General features: G+C 45.9%; 1 long non-coding RNA gene across 1 annotated transcript; it reads left to right on the top strand.

Annotated features, from left to right (window-relative positions):
- Positions 1-770: 770 nt before the first annotated feature.
- Positions 771-8,730, top strand: LOC129068189 (uncharacterized). Its single transcript, XR_008528909.1, has 3 exons — positions 771-961; positions 3,171-3,267; positions 6,045-8,730. It is a non-coding gene; the product is annotated as an uncharacterized LOC129068189 (long non-coding RNA).
- The last annotated feature ends 1,506 nt before the right edge of the window (positions 8,731-10,236 follow it).

Genomic DNA, 10,236 nt, shown 5'->3' with positions numbered 1-10,236 from the left:
TTCTTTCTGACGTTTGTTCCTATTGTTTATTGAAATGTAATTTGATGTCGGTCGAATTCTATATTTAAAAAAACGAGTGACGGTGTTAAAAAAAATGAACTTGCATTTGTATATATTTTTTTCACTTCACTTTTACGAGTAATTTATTTTTATCTTAATTTAGTAAGATCAGTGACTGATGGGTTAAAAAACAGTCATTCACTGCGGACAGTAAGTAGCGCTGGTCTAAAAGGCTAAACGGCGTTTTGTGAAGGGCAGACGCTGCTGCATTTCAAATTTGCCTGACAGTGGGCCTTAGGCAATTATTTATTACATAAAAGAAAGAATTTTCAATCCCCGACTCTGGGTACATGACGTTAGTTAGGTGTCTACTACGTCTGCTCAATGATTAGACTTGCCAACAGTTACTGACGTTAAGGGAACGCCAACACCAGTGCTGGGCGCTCTACCTTCCACTCCCTCTCGCTCGCGTTCTCCTTCCTCTCGGGGGAGGCGTGCCCAGCATTGATCTGCATTCTGTGTTCTCATAGGTCGATCCCGACGCCCGTCACTGCCCGCCTGAGCCACGCCCCCACGTAGGCCTCCAAACCGAGAGAAGGCGGGGCCATTGTCTCGCCAGAGGGTCGGGCCAGCAGCTCACGTGAGAATCCGGACGCGCTCGAGGGCCGGCGTGGGGCGGGAGGGAGCGCAGTCTGACGACCCACGGAGCCGGCGCACGCCACGCCGCGCCCCGCCCCCTTAACGCAGGCTCGGCGCGGCCTCGCGCACGCGCGCGCACCCGGTAGCTCCTCAGTCTGGGCAGCGGGACCGGTTGGCGGAGGCCCGGCCCCCAGAGGTGCCGGGGGAGGAGCCCGAGCCGCCGCCGCCGAGTTCGCGGCCGTCGCGGTAGGGGAGCATGTCTGCAAGTCGAGCCAAGAAAGTGAAGATGGCCACCAAATCGTGCCCCGAATGCGACCAACAGGTGGGCTGCGGGTCGGCGGAGGGTGCGCCGGCCCTTGGGCTGGAGGCCGTGGCGGAGCCGGACCGCAGGCCGAGCCGAGGTGGCTGGAGGGCGGCGGTGACGGGGCGGAGCCGGGCGGGTGCGCACCTGGCGGCGGGGAGGTGGTGAGTGTGGGTCCTGCGGCGGGCGGCGCAGAAGGGGGCGTGGACTCGTCCCCGAGTGGCCCGGCGGCTCGGGGGACGGCGGCGGGGTCTGCGCCCTTGAGCCCCTCGGCCCCGCGGGGTCGCGCGTGTGCCCGGCGGGAGCGACGTCCTGGCTGCGAAAGCCCCGTCGGGCCCGGCAGGGCGGCTTTGTTCCCGTCGTCCGTGTGCGGGAGACCGCGAACTGTCCCCGCCGTGCCCGCAGGTGACAAAAGGGGCCGTAGTGTAGTGGTGTTTTTCTCTTAAATTTAAATAAACCGGTGATCTTACCATGATTTTTAGCAATTGTCATGCCCAGGTGATTGTCGTGGTCTGAATTTTTGGTGGGATAATGTGAATGCCAAGTTCCCGTAAAGCCCTGTCCTTCTAGGCGCCTGGTCTAAATGGAGTGCACCGCTCTCGCCTTCTGAAAGGTGAACTTGCGTTCCCACCTGGGCGTGGTGTCCCGAATTAACGCCTGCTCTCTGAACCGGAGTCCTCCGGGGGCCGTCGGTGTCTACGGCCCCTGGTGTCGGGTTCGGCAGGACGCTCTTCTCGACTGGGGCTCCGAGGGGACGAGAAACACCGCCTGGGGCGGAACAACTTCAGAGCGGCGGTCCCGAGGGCGCTCGCGGCACCTGCCCGGCTTCTGCGGGCCGGCGGACGGCCGCTGCGGGCAAAGATACCCGGCCGGGCTGGACGTGCGGGGCATACCGCGCCGGGGGAAGCCCGCACCCAGCGTCGGTCACCGCGCCAGAATGTTCGTTCTTTTTTTAAAGGTTTTATTATTTTTAGAGAGAGGGGAAGGGAGGGAGAGAGAGCGTGAGAGATACATCCACGTGTGGTTGCCTCTCGCGCGCCCCGTACTGGGGACCCAGCCTGCAACCCAGGCCGGTGCCCCAACTGGGAATCGAACCAGCGACCCTGCAGTTCACAGGCCGGCGCTCAGTCCACTGAGCCGCACCAGCCAGGGCTAGAATTATTTTCTTAATTACTTCTTTTTGGATTGTTTATTGTTACTCTATACAAATAAGACTGATTTTTATTTTTTGGTCTTCTGCAACGTTGCTGAATTTTTTCATTAGCTTTCATATATTGTATGTGTTTAGAATTTTTTATGTATAAGGTCATGTGGTCTACGAATAGAGATAGATTTGCTTTTCGATTTGGATGCCTTTAATTTCTTTTCTTGTCTAATTTCTCTGGCTTTCCATTGCAATGTTGAATAAAAACAGCAGAAGCAGATAGGCCTGTCTTGTTCTTCGTCTTGGGAAGAAAGCTTTCAGTCTTCCCTGTTGAGTACGATAGTATTTGTGGCTTTTTCACAAGTGCATTTTATCGTGTTGAGGAAATACCCTTCTGTTTCTCCTTTGTTCAGTGTTTTACCATGAAGGGTGAAAGACATTGCTATCCCTCAGGAAATGCCAAGGTATAGGAACTTCGTGTCAGGAATTGAGATCAGAGACCAAACATTAGACATAAGATGCTTCCTTCTAGTGCTCTTAGCATTTATGAAATTACAAGACTTTTAGGAGCTCTGTGCCAGGAACGAGGGACAGAGAGATGTGTATATATACACATAAATGTATTTTCCTGTTGTCTCACAATGATGTTTCTTTTTATTTTTCCTCTTAGCCTGTTAGTGTCTGGTCCTCTTCCCCTCTCTCGTTCATACTCTAAGTCTCCTTTTCACTTTTTTTATAATCAGTGATGTGTGTGTGTGTGAGTCTTGTTCCTTTCTTCCTTGGAAACGTCTGTTGAAATGTATACTTTATTTTTTAAGATTTTATTTCTTTACTTTTAGAGAGAGAGGAAGGGAGGGAGAAAGAGGGGAGGGGAACACCAATTGGTTGCCTCTGGCCCACGCCCCGCCCCGCACCCGACCTGTAGTCCCGGCCCATGGCTGACCGCCCGTCGCTGACCGGGCTCCAGCCAGCAGCCTTTCGCCCTGTGGAGCGCTGCTGGGCCAACCGAGCCATGCTGGCCAGGGCGAGAAGTTTAATGAAAGAGTAAAATGTAATGTATTTTTTTCTCTTTTTTCCCCCCTCCAGGTTCCTGTTGCATGTAAATCTTGTTCTTGTGGTTATTTATTTATTAATAGAAAGTATGTACAAATAAAAAATTCAGAGAAATCATCACCTTTTAAAGGTAATTGCAAGTTTACCACTTTTCCTCCTTTTATGATTTGTATTATATAGGTTAAAGATTAATTTTTGTGAGTTTTTTTTTTTTTGCTGGTGAAGTTATAACATTAAAATCTATTATAAAGCACATCTTTGGCTTTTATTAGATAAAATAAGTCAACTTACAACATTGTTTATTTTTTATTCAACTTTGATAACTTTTGCAATAAATATAAACGAGAAATTTTAATTTGAAAACTCTAACTTGAAGAAAAGGAACCTTAGTTTTAGTATTGACATAATGTTTTAAAGTACTAGTTATTTTGTTCACTGATTTAGACTATCTAGGAAATTGCTGATTTTAATTTTGTTTGAAATTTGTTAGAGTTTGTAGCTTTACCTTTAAAGTTGACAAATCTAGGTTTATTCAGTAAGTATATTCCTAATAAGTTATTTAGTTAGAAAAACTGATTTTAAAATTCTTATGGAGAAACAAACATGGAAAAATAGACAGGAAAATTGTCAATTGACTGTCAATGAAGGTCACAAGGAAATGAACTGGGAAGGAAATAGTCTTTTCCACAGATGGTATTGAGACCCCATTCTAGATATTCACATGTGAAAGAATCGTATTGGGCCCCTGTCTCATATTGTACACAAAAATTAATTCAAAATAGATTATAAACCTAAATGTAAGAGCTAGTAAGATTGTAAAACTGTTAGAGGAAAGCACAGCAGAGTCTTCGTGACTTTGGGTTAGGCGGTGTTGTTTTAAGGATGACACCTAAAGCGTAAGTGACAAAAGAAAAAATAAATTTGACTATCAGAATTAAAACTCGTTTTGCTGCAAATGATATCTAGAAAGTAAAAAGACAACTCACAGATTGGGAGAAACTATTTGCAAATCACATATTTGATAATGGACTTACATCCAGAATATATAAAGAGCTCTTACACTTCTGTAATGAGAAGAGAAATAACACAATTAAAACAGTGGGCAAAGGATTTAATAGAATTTGGCCAAAGAAGATATACGAATGGCCAACAAGTACATGAAAAGATGTTCAACATTAATCATTAGGGAAATGCAAATTAAAATCATGAGTTACTACTTCACACCCACCAAGGTGGCAGTAATAAAAAAGAAAATAACAAACGATGAGGAAGTAGAAAATTAAAACTCTCAGACACCTCTGATAGGAGTGTAAAATTGTGCAGCCGCTTTGCAAACAATTGGCCATTTCCTCAAATGGTTAAATAGAGTGACAAATATGACCAAGTATTTTTTTTATTATTGATTTTAGAGAAAGAGAGGAAGGATGAGAGGGGGCGGGGAGAGAGAAAGAGACACCAATTTGTTGTTCCACCCACTTAACGAATTCATGGATTGATTCTTTTATGTGCCCTGACCGGATCCTGCAGCCTGGGCATATGGGGACAATACTCTAAACGCCTGAGCTGCCCGGCCAGCGCTGTATGTAGTTTTGAGATAAGAATTCTAGTCCTGTGTCCCTTCACCACAGTGGCTTTGAGCTCCATCCCACCTTTATGCATTTGGGAAATTCTTTTTCTTTGGGATTTCACTCTGTATTAAAAAGACTTTTGTTTTTTGGTTGTATCTTAATTAGCATGTTTGCTTGAAGTGGAAGAGGTGACTTCTTGCATAAATTAATAAGTCTATGGGACCCTTTTCCCCCAATTTCTATTCCATTTGGGAACAACAGGGTAAATTGCTTTCAGTATACTGGGGACTAAAAAAGAGCTGCTCACTTTCCTAATATTTATTTTATAGTTGTAATATATATATATTTTTGGGTTTTGGTAACAATATATTATGGTTGAAGTCAGATTTGTTCTGCTCTTGTAATAAAAGATTAATTATGGACTTACTTGAAACAGCCTGGTTTAGAATTTAAGCAAGGGTCCTTCACCATCTTGGGAGCAGATGGGAGGAAACAGGCAGGAAAGTTGATGTGAAGGGACTGGGATTAAAGCTGCGGAAAAGGAAACCTTCCCCCTACTGCTCACGATTCACCCAAACATTGTTCAGAACTTAATTCTGCTGAATCTCTCCACAGCCTTTTTTTAAAAACCTTCGGTGGGTTTAGGAAACACGTGTTATGGTTGTACTTTAAACAACACGCTGGACAGTGGACTCTAGTGCTGTTTAGAATACATGACTGCAAGGGCGGGCGGCAAGGGTTGCAAACCTAGGCAAACAGCTCTCTCACATCCCTAAAATATATTGTTTCTATTCATCTACACCAACATTAAGTGCGAAGCCGAGAACGGAGGAGTAGGGAGGTGAAAGACGACAAAGAGGCCGTGAATTAGCAGTCATTCAGGTCATAGGAGACAGGGAAGAGGACCTCAAAAAACTCTTTCAGAAAACATAAGAAACAGGTGTTTATCAGCCCGTTATGAGAGAATTCTCTTCAAAGCCCCATATTGATCTGAGATCTTAATTTGATAGTACAGAAAAATTGGTAGGCATTGAGTTCCAGGAGTTCAAAGCGCAGCTCACTTTTGAGTTCAAAAGCATGTCTTCTGTGGTAGATGCTTATAAAATTACTGGCAATTGTATTCCTATTGGAAAACCAAAAGACTTGAAAGTAACATCCGCCTGATAGAAGCTGATGGCAGCCGAGCACAGTGACTGCAGCGCGGGCCCCGTGAAACCCAGCCGCGATGGTAAAGCCGCCGTCAGGCCTGTGTCCGGCTGCGCTGCTTACTGTTCATAACGATAGTACGCTCTCCAGTTTTCTTTGGTGATTGAGTGTTTATTGTTTGTTTTCTCCACAGAAGTGAACAGTACCATATCTTTGAAAGATTTGCGAATACTTTTTTTGTATGAATTTAAACTAGGACATAGTGCAGCCATGGCAAGTAGAAACATCATTTCTGTCTTTGGAGAAGGCTCTGTCAGTGAAAGGACTATCCGGTGGTGGTTTGAAAAATTTCGTTCTGGGGACCTGAGTCTGAAAAACGAGCCTCGAGGGAGACCCAGGTCTGTGTTAAATGAAGATCAGTTGAGAGCCAGGGTAGAGGCTAACCCCAAAGCAGCGATCCGAGGCCTGGCGGCAGACTTAGGAGTTTCTGCTACGACGGTTTCTCGACACCTGGCTGCCATAGGGAAGGTGAAACAGTTGGACAGGTGGGTGACACCGGTTGATGGGTGATCACAAAGCGCATGGTTGGAGATATGCCCGTCCCTTAAGATTGGACAGAGCAGAGGCCTTGTGAGAGCATCATAAGCTGTGACAAAAAATGAAATGGAAAGTGACCTGGACAAGGGTTGGATGTTGATGAAGTTCCCAAACATGTTCAGCCATCATTCAGCCAAAAGAGGATCTGATGCTCCCTGTTGGCGGTGTGCAAAAAAGCTATTTCATTATTGCTTTTTAACCCAAACCGCTTTTACTGCTCTAAAGCTATCAGTAGCATTGTCAAGAAGCTGAAACCATGTATCCAGACCGCTCTAAAACCGCGGCGTGGGCCAGGACATGAGGACCTGCACTTCCAGCGACGGCGGTCGGCCGCAGACGTCACAGCCCGGCGTGCGGGCGGTGACGGAACTGGGCGAGGACATGCTGCACGCCTCTCCTCCTTTTCCCAGGAAAGACAGGACAGCTGTAAAAGTCTCCTTGATAGGAACCTTGGTTTGATTATCAAAATAAGGGACAGGAGGCGGAGGCTGCTACAGCTCACCCCCCCAAAACTCTGCTCAGCTCCCTGAGATAGCTTGGGTCCTAATTATAAAAAGGAATAAGTGGACGCACAGTGCCATATACAGATCATGTGTCATAGAAATCTACACTTGAAACCTATATAATCTTGTTAACCAGTATCAGCCCAATAAACGTAATTAAATTATTTTTTAAAAAGTGGTTTTGAATAGTCATTTTGGTTTATCAAGTACACAATACCTGTTACTTAGGAAGCTCCCGCCTGGCCTAATTGCTTATTGTGAAACCGGGGCAGCTACAGCCACTGTAGCGGCACACAGGAGAGACCCTGCGCAGTGAGGAATCGCATCAAATCCGGCGAGCCCTGGTGCGTGTGGCTCAGTTGTTGGAGCATCATCCCATAACCAAAAGTTTGTGGGTTCGAATCCTGGTCAGAGCAGATGCCTAAGTTGCGGGTCCAGTCCCCGATGTGGGCACATCCTGGAGGCGACTGATCAGGGCTTCTCTCTCGCCTCAGTGTTTCTCTGCCTTTCTCTCCAAACGCACTGAAAAAATGTCCTTGGGTGAGGAGAGAAAAAAAAAAAAAAAGTCAGTGAAAAACGGGCTCTCCAAGCTCCTGTCCTCAGTATGTTGGAGTCTTTATGTTTCGGCGCTTCAGCCACACTCTCCTCCTCTAGTTTCCTTTGACCTTGGTTAATTTGTCCATGATGTGCTTTCTCTGAAGAGGAATATTCGCTATTCCTCTTCACCGTATTGACTGCCCATCATGCACTTTTCCTGAAGGAAGTCTTCCCTGATTGTCCCAACGCCACCATAGGTCAGGTCCCTTTGACTGTGACCTTAGAGCTTCAGTGTTGTTCCTTCAAAATTGTGATCACAGTAGTAATACATTTATTTGTCTGATAGTATGTGTTTGTCTCTGTCCTCTGCTAGAGCGTAAGATTCGCAACAACAGGACTTTGTTGTTTTGCTCACAAGCTCATACCCCCATCAAGGGTACAAGATCTAGCACATGGTAGGTACCTAGTAAATGTATGAATGAATAAATGCTAGAGCCAGTTTCATCCACTTCATAGGAAATCCTTGCTTTGTTATCATTGCAAGTACGGGATATGTTTGACAGCAAATAATGAAAAACCTAATGCACAGTGGCTTAAATAAGTAGGTTTTGTTTTCTATAACTCATGACAATTTTCAAGCATGCAAAGTACTTGACAAATACAGTGATCACTTGTGCCAACCACCTAGTATGTACTGTTGACATTTTACTGTACTTGCTTTACTTACCTACCCATGTAGTAATTTTTTTTTTTTGAGGTGCAGGCATTAGTACATTTTACCGTAAATACTTCAGCATGTCTGCTTAAGATTCCTGTTCAGGTAAAATTTAAATTCAATAAAACGCCCAAATCTCAACTGTATTATTCAATGTGTTTTGACACATGCGAACACTTGTATAACACAACCCCTACTGAGATACAGACACCAGCACAGAAATTTCCTTCACACCCCTTTCATTTTATCCTCACCCTTAACCCACCCCCCCCTGGAGGCAAACACTGATCTTTTTCTACTGTAGCATAGTTTTGTCCTGGAACTGAATTAAATGAAATTGTACAGTATGTGCTCTTCTGTGTAAGACTTTACTAAGCATGTTTTTGAGATTCGTCCATTTTGTTATGTGAATCAATAATTTGTTTCTTTTAAAAGCTGTTTAGTATTCCATTAAATTAATATACCACATTTTGCTTATCTATTTATCTGTTTGATAGACGTTTGTGTGTGTTTTTCCCAGATTATGGGCCTATTACAAATAAAGCTGTTACAAATATTCTTGCACAGTCTTTTTGTGGGCATGTGTTTTCATTTCTCTTGGATAAATACCTAAGATTGGAGAACCTAGGTCATAGGCTATGTGTAAATGTTTTTTCCTAGACATTTTTCCAAAGTGATTGCACCATTTTATATGCCCCCCGCCCCCCGTTTGATGTTACGTCTTTTTAATGCTGTCCTGCTGGGTGTGGAGCTGTATCTTGTTTCGAGCTCCTTCCCTCCTTTCGCATTATATGGGACTCAGGGATGCGGCCGTGACCGCGGCAGCCACGCAGCACGCTGTCGGGAGACCCAGGGACTTTCTGGCTTCCTGCTTGGTCTTAGTGGATTGGTCACAATTCCATGCATGGCCCCTGGGGTAGGCAGGCTCTGAGATGTCCCTCAGTGATCCCTCCTGCTTGTCACTCGTGCCCTTGCGTAATTAATTCCCTGTCCCTGAGTGGGCTGGACTTCGTGACTTGCTTCTACTAGGATTCAGCAGAAGTGATGGGACGCCCTTTCAGAGACCAAGTTAGGGAAAGCCTGTGGCTTCCATCGTGCACGCTCTTTCTGGCTCGTAGCTCACTCATCCTGGGAGGAGCCAGTGGCCGCGTGGTGAGGCGGCTCTGGGAGGAGCCCCTTGGTGAGGGGCTGGGGCCTGCTGACAGCCCAGTGAGTGAGCGCAGATGGGTCCCCCCCCCCCAGGGTGCGCACTCAGGTGAGGCTGCAGGACCACCCCTGGGTTCTGACCCACAGGCACTGAGAGAATGTTCGCTGTTTGAAGCCACGAAGTTTTGTGGTTATTTGTTATATAACAATAGATTACTACAATACCTCATGGTCATAAGATGGTTCCTGCAGGACCTCATGGTCTTGCTCCAGGTGGTAAGAAAAAGTGAAAGGCAAAAGACAAAATTTTTTATATGAATTTGTTTTTATCAGGAACTATAACCTTTCCAAAAATCCCACTCAGCAGACTTGAGTTTATATTTTGTTGGCCAGAGAGAACACTGCAGGACCGCTCCTCGCTGCAGGTGGCTGGGGGAGGGGGCCTGCATGCAGTTGCATCGGCCATTGTCAGTGTCCACCACAGCGCCCACTTAACTCTCCCATCCCCCGGAGTTAAAGACCTGTCGCGCCTGCCCCAGCCAAGTGATCTTTTTGGGAGATTCCAGAAAAAAGGTCTATTCAAATGACACCTTCAGAAAATTCCCCAGGGTCTGGATCGCAGGGTCTGGTTCCTGCTTCCTGCCCTCCACCATTCTCCTCCAGGGGAAACTGAGGTACTATCGTTGTCGCCTATCGAGGTCTATTCCTCCAGTCCTTTGCAGTAGAAACAGAGTCATCCCAGAAATGTCCCTGACCGCCCTTAACCCCCAACAAAATAGCTCCCCAAATTTTGCTAACATGGCTTTATATTTTTTATGAGTTTATGTGAGCTAAAATTGATAACATATACTGGGGAGCAGGATCGCAAATGCTCCCCGTGGCCTTAT

Source organism: Pteronotus mesoamericanus, unplaced genomic scaffold (genome assembly GCF_021234165.1).
Source record: "Pteronotus mesoamericanus isolate MK-2021 breed Mesoamerican mustached bat unplaced genomic scaffold, CSHL_Meso_final contig_202, whole genome shotgun sequence".
Lineage (NCBI taxonomy): Eukaryota > Metazoa > Chordata > Mammalia > Chiroptera > Mormoopidae > Pteronotus > Pteronotus mesoamericanus.
Note: the sequence above shows the minus strand (reverse complement) of the source record. Positions and strands in the feature narration are given on the sequence as shown.